The following is a 15439-nucleotide window of genomic DNA, read 5'->3' on the forward strand; positions in this document are numbered from 1 at the left end:
CAATGTCACTGCACTTGTAGTTTGTAATATATTCTGATAATCAAAAAATCGACTGTATATCATAATTATACAGATTGTCGGTGAACTACAATAAAATTGCTTGAATGTAAATTACAACCACTACTTCATTAGCAATCTTTACTGTTAGCTATAAAGCCTGTTCCGAGGTGCGTTAGATTTGCAGTGAAGTAGTCTTTCATAAGCCATGTCACTGCTAGCATCGTAACATCCTCTTCTAAAGAGGAAATTCTGTAATATTTACTGAAGTTACGAACGAAACTTTCTACTCGAACCTACATATTTTGGTGGCTGTCAGCTGTCTGACACGGCAACGTACAAATACCTAGTTGTACAGCCTGCCTTCCTAAGTCTGGTTTCCTTAAATTAGTTCTAGTTCTTTAAGTTAATAGCATAACTAGAAGAGTTAAAATACTGACTATCTGATGAGCATGCATATACAAAGTGGTCAGAAACCACATAATATATGAACATTATAGGGTTGGTCACACTGATAAATAATTTGAAAAATATGATTAGGTATCTTGTGGCGTTATCATTTTATCAGGTGCTGAAGTTAGCCAGTCAGATAGCTTTGCGAGGTAGTGGTGGTGCGAAATCTGAAAGTGTCTTCAGAGAGGCTTGAGATTACCGACTACGGGGCGAGTTGGCCGTGCGCGTAGAGGCGCATGGTTGTGAGCTTGCATCCGGGAGATAGTAGGTTCAAATCCCACTATCGGCAGCCCTGAAAATGGTTTTCCGTGGTTTCCCATTTTCACACCAGGCAAATGCTGGGGCTGTACCTTAATTAAGGCCACAGCCGCTTCCTTCCAACTCCTAGGCCTTTCCTATCCCATCGTCGCCATAAGACCTATCTGTGTCGGTGTGACGTAAAGCCCATAGCAAAAAAAAAAAAAAAAAGAGTACCGACTGAAGAAAAAATTTTGCCAGAGAAGGGATTTGAACACAGATCTTCGAGCTAACAGCATCACGGTATAGCAAGTATGCTATGATGCCTTAGGCTGAAACCCACGCTGTGTTTGCATTTGATGCCGATTTCTCTGCATTAGTAGCTGCTAGGTGATCGGTCATTTACGGAAATGTTCGTTAAGCAGCCATGTGGCATGCGTCCAGGGGACTTGGACTCACATTGCAACACAAGGTTAGTGAGTGACGATATGGCTGCTTAGTGAACATTTCCGTAAATGACCGATCACCTAGCAGCTATTATTAAGGGTTATGAACTTCATACTGTTGGTCCGTATTGAACTGAGATAACATAAATAATACCTATTCAATACTAATTTGTATTTACATCAGTTGCACACTATCAGCTAAGCTATACACACCACAGCGCGAGGTACAATTTGTTTTCCGCTATGAACTGAGAATTCCACCAATTAATATCACTACACGCAGTGTCTTTCTTCTCAACAAGAATTCAAAAACTTCACATTCTGCACAACAGTCAACCATGCAGCCCATCAACACGGCTAGGTTACTCAATACACCAACCGCCAAATTCTCCGCTTAAGCTGATATGGTGTTTAGTCGACTCTTCTTCCAGAGAGTATCAACTACACATTTTGTTACTTAGACATTGTACATACCTGTATATTTTTATATATGTGTCAGTTTACTTTGTGTTCGTTCTTATTGCCGTAGCACTCTGTCCACAACCATTATGTATCACCAGGACCTACTGAATTCCACGAGTCTATAATTTTAACAACACAGAGCACCTTATTTGTACTTTTGTTCCAGAATTCTTAGCATGTATAATGTACTCATATTAATTATTACTCACCTACATCACACGTAATATTTCATTTTCATTTGCAACATTTCAACCACACTTCATATTGTAAAATTATATTTTTCATAAGACTTACTGCTAGAAAACATGTTTTAGGATTTCGCCATATATTTTGTGTATGTTTTGTTATGGCTGATGATGATCCCGAGTAGTGTTGAAACTAGTCCCATATAATGTAAATACAACTCTACTGTGCATTATTTGTCAGCTAGCAGCTACCCGATGCAGAGAAATCAGCATCAAACGCAAACACAGCCTATGTCATCATAGCTTACTTGCTATACTGCAATGCTGTTAGCTTGGAGGTTCACGTTCAAATCCCTCCCCTGGCAATGTGTTTTCTTCAGTCTGTACTCTCAAGCTTGTCTGAAGCCACTTTCAGGTTTAGCACCATCACCTTGCAAAGCCATCTGACTGGCTAACAGCACCTGATATCTAATCATATTTCTGAAATTATTTGTCAGTGTGACCAACCCTCTCTCATATACCTGGTTCATGTTTCTGATCTCCATGTATGTGTGGAAGGAGACTTTGAAACAATTTTTTTTTTTTCAAATGAATCATTTCATAAATTTGTGTAGTGCTTACATGTGTGAAGTTTTGATCATCTTTCATTATGTTTCAATTTGGTTGGTAAGCATGTAGCTTGACCATTTAAATGAGCATTTTTGTCCCTTCCACACAGAGGTCTGAATCTTTCATTTAAATTTGTCTTTGCAGCATATCATTGCTGCCAGGTCAAAACCTTTTATGTGAAATAATTTAGCTTAGAACTTTGGCAGGTAAGGTTCTGTCATCTAAGGTGCAAATATTGTCAGGGCATTGTCTCTTCATAATGTATGTGCTGCGGGTCAGTATATCGCCAGATATATCACACAGGAGGTTTTGTCCCAGCAACAACGATATGTAATCTTGCTAAAACATGGAGGGGAGATTTATACAGCTTCTGTATGAATTCCCCCCTCACATGTTCTAGCAATTTTCTATTAAATGAATACTTTTCTAATATATTTGTTTTTTTCTTTTTCTTTGAACAGGAAACTCGAACATTCAAAATAGTTTCAACGTGAAACCTGGACATTTGAAATGAGGTGTTGGACTTAGGTGATATTTTAAAAGCAATTTTTCCTTCAAAATGCAATATTTTTCAATAAATTATACTTAAAAAGAACATTTGTAACCAAAAAGTTAAGCAGAAAAATAAACTAAGTCCAATTTTTTTTGTTAAAAAACTTACTAAGTCCATATTTTTGTAATTTTTTTTGTATCCTAAATTTATTTTTTTTAAATCTATTTTATAAAATGTCTGAAATTTTATAAGTCTTGATCCTTTATTTTAATGTTCTAAGAAAGTGGCTAGTTTTAAACATTTGCATAAAAATCATGAAAAAGTTAAGTTGTAAGATGTGGTGGACTATAGGAAATGGATTGCAAGGACAAATACAAAATTCATGTTATTTACAGCACAAGTTTATTCATCTTAATATACAACTGCTACAATGTTCAATAAATTTACAGATTGTAACTGTCAGACAAGGTTTCTTTTTTTAACTGTACAAGATCATTTGCAATGCAATTTGAAATATTTAATCTGTCTTTCAAAAATACAATCCACATCACAGGATTCAAATGAAGACTCATTTCAGACAGAAGAATCAGCACTCAAATCAGATCTGAAAAAGAAAAATTCTTGAAAGTAATCTACACACTTCATATTATAACAAATGACAAATTAATGCCAGTTCAATAATTCAAACAGAAGTATAATTTGATTTTAAGTTGTATATAAAATATTAGCTTATTAACAATTCTGACTAATCTCAATGATTCTTAAAATAGTTTTTGGCAGATAGCCAAGAACTAGTTCCCTTTCCTATAAAAAAAATTTACAATCCCTGTCTTACAGCTTATTAAAAGTGAATTAGAACAGTTCCAATTGGTTCTTCAGCCACAACCACCTTGCAAAACAAAACCCTTATTTGCTGATCTGTCATTCAGGCTTTTACATTCCAGAAAAATTCTGAGACATTCTTAATCCACAGCCATCTTTAAATATCCTTGACCAAAGCAATCTTCCCATATAAACAGCTTATAATCTGAAGACTGATGACCATGCTCAAAATTGATTTAGTATAAGCCTACTATATCTACAATCTCTTCAAAATTACTGATTAAAATCCACGAAGACTATCTTATTTGAAGAACTAAAAAATCTAAACAGAAATAATGTATACTTCATTCCAATACTTGAAGACCTTTCACTTTACTCTAGAGATCAAGAAGCCTACAACTACTTCAGCTCATACTGTAATAAGAGACAAGTGCCAAATCACTCAAAATTGAATTCATTAGGCTTACAGTTTTTGTCAGAACAGAAAGGACACCACTCAGTTAATTCTTCCTGTCTGTAATAGAGTGATAATACATCAGTTTTAATTTATTTATGGAAACTCCAGAGAATGAGCAGGCTTTTCATAAATTGACCAGATTTTTATTGAAAAATAAGGAAATTATAGGATTCATAAAGTTTTAAGTACAGCAAAACCAATTTTGAGCAAGGAAACCATGTCCTAAGAAAACTGTAGCATCATAAAACTTTTAATCTGGCATATCAATAAACCTCAGAATCCTATCAAACCTGTAGCGTAACAAAATTAGGAAAGAATGGACTGCAAGTTAGAGCATCCTACATTTATTCAAGAAATTCAGGAGAGAAAAAAAAAAAAACCTTTTTGATGGTCTGTTAAATAAAAATCTGAGCAATATTCACTTTTATAAGAAGAGAATTGAGGCTTTTCTGAATATTTTGAAGAATTGTATGACAAGTCACATCTCCCCCATTTTTTTAGGCTACATGTTTAATAAGGTTTCAAGGCTTATTGATAAGCAGTTCAAGTGTCTTAATGCCACCATTTTCCCTTAAAATGGAGTTGCCATGCTCAAATTATTTTTTTTCTATGCTTAAAACTAAGAATTCTGTGGCTTATTGTTCAACCAAAATCCATCTCTCTTTTACAAAAAAGAACCTGTTCATTTTCTATAGTTCCCACTAATAATTCAAAATCAATACATTAACAATATATTACAGACAGGAGAACAGTCACTTTATGAGTGACATTGTTTTTACTAATATATACTTTTCCCTACAGGATGTAATTTATTTCAAAAACTGACAAAATTTTAATTCTACACTTTCATATAAATTACTTACCACCCTTATCTAGTCCAAGCCAATCAACTGCAAAGTATCCTGGAATCATTAGCAGAATTCCAGTTCAACAGGTCATCCTCAGGGTGTGTCATTTTCCTCTGAGATTACCATAAACTATGCACAGCTTTGTATGAAGTGAGGATTCCACACAAGTGATTCACACCATCCACCTCCAAACTAGACCTGGGAAACAATTAAAATGCAGTTGTATAATATGATCTGAAAAGAAATCTTAAATCCTGATAATCAGGGAACTAACACACATTGCATTATACATTATCCTAATGCCAACCTAGCCAATGCTTCCACACTCCAAGTGATCTCACAGGATCTAGTATTTCAATATGGCTATGCAGTTGTCAGATTAGCCTACACTGAAAAATGCTGTTAAGTTTAAAGGTCATATCTTTCCCTCCTGTGCATGACTGCTTCACATTAAATGGATTTTCTTTAGACAAAAGATTACTAATATGGTGGAATATTTTGAGAAAAATTCTATACTGTATCTTCACTTATTTACATTTCACTTGGTATTTAATTATTTACATTTCACTTGGTATTATAACTAAGAGATATGTTATGTTAAAACTCCCATTACACTTTTTTGCTAGTTTCTTTACGTCGCACCAACACATAGGTCTTTTGGCAACGATAGGACAGGAAAGGCCTAAGAATGGAAAGGAAGTAGCCATGGCCATAATGTACAGCCCCAGCATTTACCTGGTGTGAAAATGGGAAACCACAGAAAACCATCTTCAGGGCTGCCAACAGTGGGGTTCAAACCCACTACCTCCCGCATGCAAGCTCACAGCTGCACGCTCCTAACCACACCGCCAACTCTCCCGGTCATTACACTATTCTACAAAACTTTAGATGAATATTACTATAATCCACTATATTATACAGTGAGTAGCCAAAAGTCATGGGAAGACACTGAATGGGACGTTAACAAGTCGCTCCTCCATGTGCCCTCAAAACAGCAGCAATACGGCAAGGCATCAACTTTACAAGATGTTGGAATCTTTCTGGAGGGATCTGACCCACGCATCTTGCACTGCTACCCACAATTGGTCTTGTGTAGTTTGTGCAGGATTTATGGAACATATACCAGCATCAACAACATCTCAAATGCTCAACTGGATTAAGATGGAGGGATCTGGAGGGCCAATCCATGGTCGTAACTTCACTGGAGTGCTCCAACCACCTGCATATCACCACAAAGCAGTGACATGGCACATTGTCCTGTTGAAATATGGCATCTCCATCAAGGTGCTGTAGGGCCAGAAAGAGATTCAGATTATCTGAAAGGATGTCTGCATAACATGCACCTGTCAGCACTGCCTGCAGCCAGACAATGGGGCCTAATTGTGACCATGAGAACACTGCCTAGGCCAGAACTGAGCCACCTCCCACCTGGGCACAACCTTGTCAACACAAGGATAGATAGCTTCATGGGGCATATGCCACTCTCACACTCCCATAAACTTACTGGAACCAGGATTCATCACACCATATAACACGCTGTCAGTGTTCCATGGCTATTGCCGATGTTCGCAGGCCCATGCAAGTCAAACTCTGTGTCGAGGTGTCAGCAAAGGGACAAGAGTGTCATCAGCTGGTGAAGCCTATGCAGTGCAGTTGCCTCCTTACAGTCCTGGTAGAAATGGGTTCTGACTCTCAACATTCAACTGGGCAGTGATCTGTCTCACAGTAGCCCATCGAGCACCCAATATGGTTCTACAGAGGAGACGTAATGCCCATTCTTTAAACACCCGTGGTCTTCCCTTGCTGCAGTTTACTGACAGCAACATTCTGAGATATTGAAGATCCACCCTCAACACTTTACCTTGGAAACCCAAATTGACATGTAATTTCCACAATGTTGTGATCCATGCAACGTGCACCAATGATCATCCCATGTTTGAAGTCTTAACTCGAAACATGTTGCCATCTTCACAACACTTGTGTCAGACTGCTTGGCTACGCCGCAGCTAGCCGCAACGCTCAGGGATCGTACGCGGTGCGTTTTCTAATGGATGCCCCTTCCTGTGACTTTTGACCACTCAAGTGTATATTGTAGCAAGTAATTAACTATGATCATATTCAAATATCTTTGAATCCTTTCAGTTTCATAATTGATGTCACTGCTAGCATAACATTCTCTTCTAAGAAAGACATTCTGTAATATTTACTGGTTACAAAGGAAACTTTCTACTCAAACAGCCATAATAGCTTTATTTTAACAACTGTCTGAAATTGGGTTTTCACAGGGCAGTTTGGACAGTGAAATATATGTTCAAGATCTTTAATTGCACCACACTTTCACTTGGCATTCTGGGTACTGTATAACCCCATCTTTTAAGTGTAATCTTTGTTCCAGCCATTCCAGTACTTATCCAATTAAGGGTCTTCCAGGCAGGCCAAAATTACGAAGTATGTGCTTTGAGGTCTGTTGGACAATTCTAGTTTGATAGCATGGGATGTTGCTGCCAGTATTTATTCCCAAGAATACCTCACGTAGCTGGATCTGCCCTAGTGTTTTTAGTGAAACTTGTGTGAAACTGTTATACTATTTCATGACCATCAAGAGGAGGACTTGTCCACCTCTTGTTGGGGTTTCAGCTACTACTATCCATCAGATTGGAGGTGCTTCTATGCCACAAATGTAGTACACTGACTTAGCAAATGTCATGGGATAGTTACCTAATAGCATGTGGGGCCACCTCTTGCCCTGCGAACTGCAGCGAGACGCCATGGAAGCGAGTCGACAAGTCCCTGGTAGTCCTCGGGATGCAGCCGACACCAAATTGTTTGCAGAGCGGCCACCAATGCTGGTCTGTTCTGTAACCGTAATCGGGACAATTACACCTACACATAATATAAACACAGAATAGAAAATAATACTCACACTCAATGAGAATAAGGAAATAAATATTGACAATATGGATAGGGAAATCGTAAAATAACAGTGGCGGTGAATATTTCATATCAAACTTGGAAGCGGGACATTAGCTGTCAATACGCAAAATCAAATCTTATTATTAGGCCTATAAGTTCCCAACATAACTAAGGATTGTGGAAGGTGCAGGAACCTTATCAAGTCCATGGGAAGGTATGGCGTTGTGGGGGAGAAAAGGTTCACAAGAATCACCCTCTAGCAGAACTATATTAATAATAAATGAAAAATTACAAGAAACAAAGTTAAATGATAGAGCAGCTGATACTTAACACATTTGACAAACAGATACAATTACAAATCCAAGAACACAAATGAATGGATTATAGATTGTTTTTAAACAGGTGGGACTTGAAATTACAAACGACAGAAATCTAGGGTAAACTCAAACACGTTAAATTTAAAACAGAAATTACATTAAGCAAGGAAATACCAAAATACCAAAAGGAATTAAATCAAAATCAGAAACATTGAGAATAACATGAACAGGGGAACTCCGAGCGCAACCGCACTCTAGGACGGTCAGATGGAACAGACTCCGCCTAATCGCGTCCCACACGCGATTCGGCTTAAGGCCAGAAATTGACAAGTCACAGTCCACCAATGGGAAACAAATTTCACTAGATTCCCTATCTTTTCGCCAATAGGAAATATCATTTTAGCGAATGAAATTGCATGACCATATATGGTCATATTAAGATAGTTAACAACTTTGAGATTTCCTACTGCGACACCTATTTCAACAGCAATAACCTTGCATGCGGTATAGGATGTTTCACAACTAAAGCACCTATACATTTTCATCATATTACAGTTTTGACATACAGAATAACAAAAATTAATTTTCAAATAACTCCTCTTCATGCTTGTTGACATTAATTTAAATGATCAATTACATAAATTTTACATACAAAAAAAAATCACTTCAAAAATTCTCCCATCAAGCAGTGTTCATTTACAGTTCCATATATCTTTATGTTCCCTAAAAAATTTATTACAAACAAAAAATATTCCAGCAGAGTCCAGAGTTCTTATTTCTTCATTTCTCAGAATACAAAATATTACAAACAAAAATGAAATCCTGTTCTTTCTTGATGACAAAAATGCAATTCTGCTGTTTTTTCTTGATGACACACCTATCACATGTTAGTGGGTGCAGGATCTATGGCACAGAGCCTGCGTTCCAGGACATCCCAGATATGCTCGATCGGGTTCAAATCAGGGCTCCTGGGTGGCCATGGCAGTCGGACCTCCGCTGCATGTTCCTGGAACCATTCCAGGGCAACATGGGAGCAATGTGGCAGCGAGTTATCTTTAAACACCGCAGAACCGTCTGGGTGCTGAAAGGCCAAAAATGGGTGGAGATGGTCTCCGAGCAGCTCAACATACCGCGTACCATTCAAAGTCTCTTCCAGAACAACTAGGGGGCCCATTCCATACCAGGAAAATGCACCCCAAACCATAACAGAGACACCAGTGCCGTGGAGCACACCTTCGAAGCAGGCGGGATCCATCGCTTCATGTGGTCTGCGCCATACACGGTGCCTCCCATCAGCATGGTGCAGTTGAAATCTTGATTCGTCCAACTATCACGTTACGCCATTGTTCGAGTGTCCATCCCTGGTGACTGGCGACAAATGCACGTTGTGCCCGATTACGTTGGGTTAACTGACACCCGTATGCAGCGCCGGCTCCCATACCCTATAGAATCCATGTTCCTATGGATTGTCCACTGGGAGACTTGTCTAGCACGGCCTGTGTTGAATTGAGCAGTGATTTATTGCACTGTTGCCCATCTGTCACAATTGACAATCCGCCTCAGATGTCGCCAGTCACGGTCATCGAGGGTGGCTGGACGGCCAGTCGTTCGTCTGTTGTGGATGGTGACACCCGCATTTAACCATTCACGATACACCCTGGACATGGTTGATGGCGTGAAGCTGAATTCCCGCACCACTTCTGAAATCGCACTTCCCATCCGTCGGGCACCGACCACCATACCCCGATTGAACGGTGTCAACTCACGACGACGTTCCATGTTACACCTGTCACATGCACAGCCACTGCTCACAAGGTCTCCTATACAACTGCCGCTGGCACAGGGAGCGTGTGGTGTGCAGACAACACACCTGCACATCAGTGCTCCGCTATCTCATGACATTTGCTCAGTCAGTGTATAACTTTTCAACACTTGTTTGAGACAGCCATTAATTTAATGGTACCTATCATTCAAAGCAATATCCAACTTAGTGGTGGTGGTGGTGATTGTTTTAAGAGCAAGTACAACTAGGCAACTATCCTCTATTAACACTAATCAGAGGAAAACTTTAAGTGGCCCAATACTTCAAAGAATGAAGATATCGGCCAAAGGAAGACAAGGGCCATGAAGGGCATGAAAATGACAGACTAGGCCTTGGAACCTAATACCGTTGTGGTCAGAAAGGAAGTGATGACCATGGGAGGCTGGATAGGATAGATGAAAGTGAGGAGTCTGGCACAAGTGGAAGCAATGTCAGGACTATGTGCCGAGTAATTTTGATCATATCCAAGTATCCTCAAATCCTTTAATTTCATAATTCATGTCACTGCTAACATAACATACTTTTCTAAGTATGACATTCTGTAATATTCATTGGTTTCAAAGGAAACTTTCCACTCAAACAGCCACAATAAGTTTATTTTAATAGCTGGTCGCCAACCCACACTCCAAAATTAACAGCCCCTGGTGTCCCTTTTAATTGCCTCTTACAACAGGCAAGGGTTACTGTGGGCATTATTCTACCGCCCCTACAAACAGGAGGAAGGGGGGGCAATATCCACTTGGAAAGAATTTACCCAAAAAGGACAAGTGAAGTAAACTTGTTGAATCTGACCCTCATAGTGACAATGTTCTCTAAAAGTAAGACCAATCAAGCTGAACTCCAAGGTATATAACAGGGGTAAACTCAAGTTTCTTTCCTTCCCAATTGAAGTTGGGAATTTGCAGCACAATTGCATGGATGGATAAATAACCTGCACTTTCCTAGGATTCAGCTTAAGGTAGTTGTCCCTGAAATACATGGACATTTCAATTAAGGACTTCTGCAGCCTAGATTCTACTTTCCAAAGTGATCTGGACAGAGTTCCACGTAGAGCGGGTCCAGACCTCTTGCATATCACCGTATCATATCTCCGTTGCATATCATATCCGGTGATACACAATACAATGCAACGCAAGAATTTGTACCGCATCATCCATACCGATCTGTATCCGAGAACCCGTATCAAATCCATGCAACAGGAAGAAATTAGATGAATCTCAGTTTCGCACCAGCTTTTAGTCAACTGACTTCACTTAACTGAAAGATAGCAGCAGCTGCATACATCTTAACTGTGCTATAAAGAAGAAAAAAAAGGAAATAAATTATGTTTGTGGATATCTTGTATCTATGCTGGTAGGGAAGTATAAAAATGCAGACCATCTGTTGGAAGGCATATATTTTCAATCTAAGTGGAATATACAAACCTTTCACATGGATGCATCACTTTTTTTTCCTTTTATTAAAATGTTCTGTGTTTTGGGAGTTCCATATCACACCCTTCTCCTTACTCCATTCCATTAAGATTAAGAACACATTCAAAAATACAAATTATGCTCTGATGACTGCATATGCCAGCTATCCTTTGTGTGGAACCGAGTAGCAACATGTGCACGTCCAGACTAGCACATCTGCACCGCATGTCGTCGCTTTGATGTGACTGCAAAAGACCAAGTGAGCGCACAAGCCATTGCGTATAACCGTATCAACATTTTGCAATGGAATTATAACATGGGGATACACAAGCCTGGACCTGCCTATAAAGGTCATCAGCAAATTCTGAAATTCTTTGTATTCAGCTCATTAGGTTGATAATGTACATATTGGAGAATTAGTTCAAGGACATTACCCTGGGGGGGAATTCTGATTCCTCCAACAACTTTATGCTGAACTGTCATTTTGAATCTTTGGTTCAGTAACTAGCATTGATTAAGTTCTAAATTTAAAGTCTTCACTCATTTTAAACAGCTTATGCATGAGAAATCTAGTTGATTGTATTATTAACAGCAGTCAGGAAAACAAAAACAGCACTAGTTACAAGGCCCTTCTGAATGAGTGGGTAAAGTTCAGCTTTTTATACACAATCATCCTGGTCCAAATCCTGCTTAATTATTAATCACCTTATTGCCTACAAGAATAAGGCATTCAAACAATTTAAAAAGATTGCTCCAGAGAGTTCTTTGGGTCATCTGGAGTCTTGCCTCGTTTCAAAAGCTTTTTTTACAATCTGCTTTACGTCGCACCGACACAGACAGGTCTTATGGCGACAATGGGGTAGGATAAGTCTACGAGTAGGAAGAAAGCAACTGTAGCCTTAAGATATAGCCCCAGCATTTGCCTGATGTGAAAATGGGGAAACCACGGACAACCATCTTTAGGACTGCAGACACTGGGGTTCGAACCCACCTCCCGAATACAAGCTCACAGCTATGCACCACTAACCACATGCACAACTATTTTTTTGTATTTTCAATCTACTTTATATTGCACCAACACAGATAGGTCTTATGGCAACAATTGGATAGGAAAGGGCTGGAAGTGAGAAGGAAGTGGCCTTGGCCTTACAGTACAGCCCCAGTATTTGCCTGGTGTAAAAATAAGAAACCACAGAAAATTGGAGCTGCCAACAGTGGGGTTCAAACCCAGTATCTCCAAAATGCAAGCTCACAACTGTGCACCTCTAACCACATGGCCAACTCTGTTTCAAAAGCCACCAAAAGCCTTAAGCCACTTCTGGGGATTAAATCTTGGAACAAATACACCAATTAAACTTGGTTAATCATTCAAACATCTGCAGCAAAATGAATTTGTTCATTCCTAATATCTAAACCTTTAAGAGCTTTTGAATTATCTACTACTGGCTGGATGAGACAGACAAGTCCAACACTCTTGAAATGAATGACTTGTAAAAATCTTCCCTTTTCAGGGCAAAATTAATCACCTCTCATTGTAATATCACTGAGCATCTCCCTGGGATATTGAGTGTATATATCATGATGCTTATGTAATGATTGACACAACACAGCTATATAGTAAACACCAGGTTGTGCTAAATGTAAAGCCACAATTCATCCATTCATCTGGCCAGAATGCCATGACTATAAGACAGTATATTTATATATTTGTACAGATATTCAATTATGGTATCTATGGTGATTTAAAAGTTTTAAAATCATGCCAGAGAAATATACACTACCAGGGTGTGTAAAAAACTACTATATCATTAAAATAAGGATACACAAGTTTCGGATTGCCTAAAGACCTAGATCGTCATAGTAAATAGATTTGTTCAGTCCTACAAACTGATCTCAATGAACAGATCAGCAGTGCATACAAAACATTTTTAAGACTTGCAACTAATATTTTAAAATCTTAATTCAGACCAGAAGATGTAGTTTCCATAAACCATAAATGCAGTCACGCCATATTGTGCAAATTAGAATAGACTGATTTTATTATATAGGCCAAAGTGCAGGTGAACTGTCTACCTACTGAATGACGTTCTATAAAAGAAAATTTCAGACTTCTATTAATCCATAGAAATTCCTTACAGAATACAATCAGCTTTCATCTTAGATTGTTATTAGTTGTTTTTTCAGATGATATTAACAGATCTTTTATCCCAAATTGATGCCTTTTTATAAAAGTTGACATTGAAAGATCCTGAAAATTGCAGCAACTTGCCTAAAAAGGTTTGGTACCATATTTGTGAAGTGCTATGACATGTATTTTGCCACTTCTACATCCTGGGCATTTGAGGGAATTATCAGATTCCTGTAAGTACAGTATCTTTTGCACATTTCTTGAAGTATGTTAAACTTGAAAAGCAAAAGAATAAAATCTTTAAATTTATGAAATTCATGTAAAAGAAGCAGCAGAGAAATACCTGGATGTATTTCTGCAAATTTAATCTCAAAATGGCTACTGAGGACATGGAAAGATCTGAAGGAAAATTGATTATAAGTGTACAAAAGTTAGCAACATGAGTGAGCAGAACCTTCAGAACAGGGCTACCATTAACCCTCTCGTGCATGAAGACCTCATGAGGTCCAAGTTCTCGTACATTTTTATGCTTAATTATTTTACTACAATTTCCCTACCTCCTACACAACTTCAGTCAAACACATACCCGTTATGCCTTGACAGAAGTTGGAAGCAGCTATCATCAAGTCTGGTAACCATCAAGCTAAGGAGTGATTCAACCGAGCGCTATCAAGCAAGGCAGGCAACACTTAAGAAATTCTTGAAACCAAGACTGAGTGAACAGTAGCCACCCTGTGGAATATCAGTCTGCTAGAAGGGAATATAAAACCAAGACAAAAAGGGGTTGAATATGTAGAAAAACAATCTACAGTTTAAAGAAATTGAAAAGGGCCCACACTATACAATCTGTACACTACAACCATGATGTCCCAACAGATATAACAATAGAGATATGGAAGGAGTGCATGGAGTGGATATGGTAATACCAATATAAATGGTCCGTTATTGGACATCATAAATTTTCCAGCCAACTCATTCCTGGTTGCCAGAGTTTTGCCCCGGTGCACTAAGTTGGGCTCATCGGTTAGTAAATAGCACACCCACCAAGATGCATGGCTAGTGCATACCGTGGAGACCACTGCATAGGCTAGTTGGAACCACTGGCAGTGCCAGTTATTAAAAATTGATGCCTGCCTGACCATCGGATGATATAGATGTTGATTCCCGTATGTACTAGCCATGCGTCTTTGTGGGTGTGCTATTTACCAACTGATGAGCCCAACTTAGCACACTGGGACAAAACTCTGGCAACCAGGAATGAGTTAGCTGGAAAATTTATTTCTAATAACAAACCATTTATATTGATATAAATTTACTCATTTAGGACAAACATTTCAGGTTCCCTATGGGAATCAACATCTATATCAGAGGATATGGTACACGAGAGATACACAACCAATACGAAGCACTAAAGAAGAAACTGAACTTGGTGCTGTATTTATGCAGGAAGAAGTAAAGAAGGCAGTTGCAAATACAAAATGTCTAATAACAGCAGGGATATAGGACGTCTACAGTGAACACTTAACATTACCGTATTTTGAAACTGGACAGAACTAATAAATGCTTATAAACAGAAGTCGCAGAAAAATGAAGTCATCAAGAAGCTCTACAAAGGAAAGGGGGAAGTAAACATTTTACAGGGGGATAGCATTGGAATCCATAGCTTTCTAGCTACTCACAACATTGGTGATTTAAAGAATCACCATATTCCGATTGCTTCCAGAACAGTGTGGTTTCCAAGGCAGAGACATACTTTGATGGCAACCAAATATCTTGCTAGACATCCCATGGTGCAATCTGCAAGAAGATGGTGAAATGTATGTCTTTCAGAATTTTCT

At 38.7% G+C, this 15439-nt stretch overlaps 2 long non-coding RNA genes across 2 annotated transcripts in view; one reads left to right on the forward strand and one right to left on the reverse strand.

Moving 5' to 3' along the window:
- The window catches only part of LOC136875576 (uncharacterized), a 108836-nt gene extending 105787 nt beyond the window's left edge, over positions 1–3049 (forward strand). Inside the window, exon 5 of the long non-coding RNA XR_010860477.2 lies at positions 2851–3049. This is a non-coding gene — a long non-coding RNA (uncharacterized lncRNA). The remainder of the gene's footprint in view (positions 1–2850) is intronic.
- Positions 3050–3278: 229 nt separating this feature from the next.
- The window catches only part of LOC136875577 (uncharacterized), a 43845-nt gene continuing 31684 nt past the window's right edge, over positions 3279–15439 (reverse strand). The window contains exons 3-5 of the long non-coding RNA XR_010860478.2: positions 7728–7865; positions 5025–5207; positions 3279–3486 (exon numbers count right to left, since the gene is read on the reverse strand). This is a non-coding gene — a long non-coding RNA (uncharacterized lncRNA). The remainder of the gene's footprint in view (positions 3487–5024; positions 5208–7727; positions 7866–15439) is intronic.

Source organism: Anabrus simplex, chromosome 6 (genome assembly GCF_040414725.1).
Source record: "Anabrus simplex isolate iqAnaSimp1 chromosome 6, ASM4041472v1, whole genome shotgun sequence".
Lineage (NCBI taxonomy): Eukaryota > Metazoa > Arthropoda > Insecta > Orthoptera > Tettigoniidae > Anabrus > Anabrus simplex.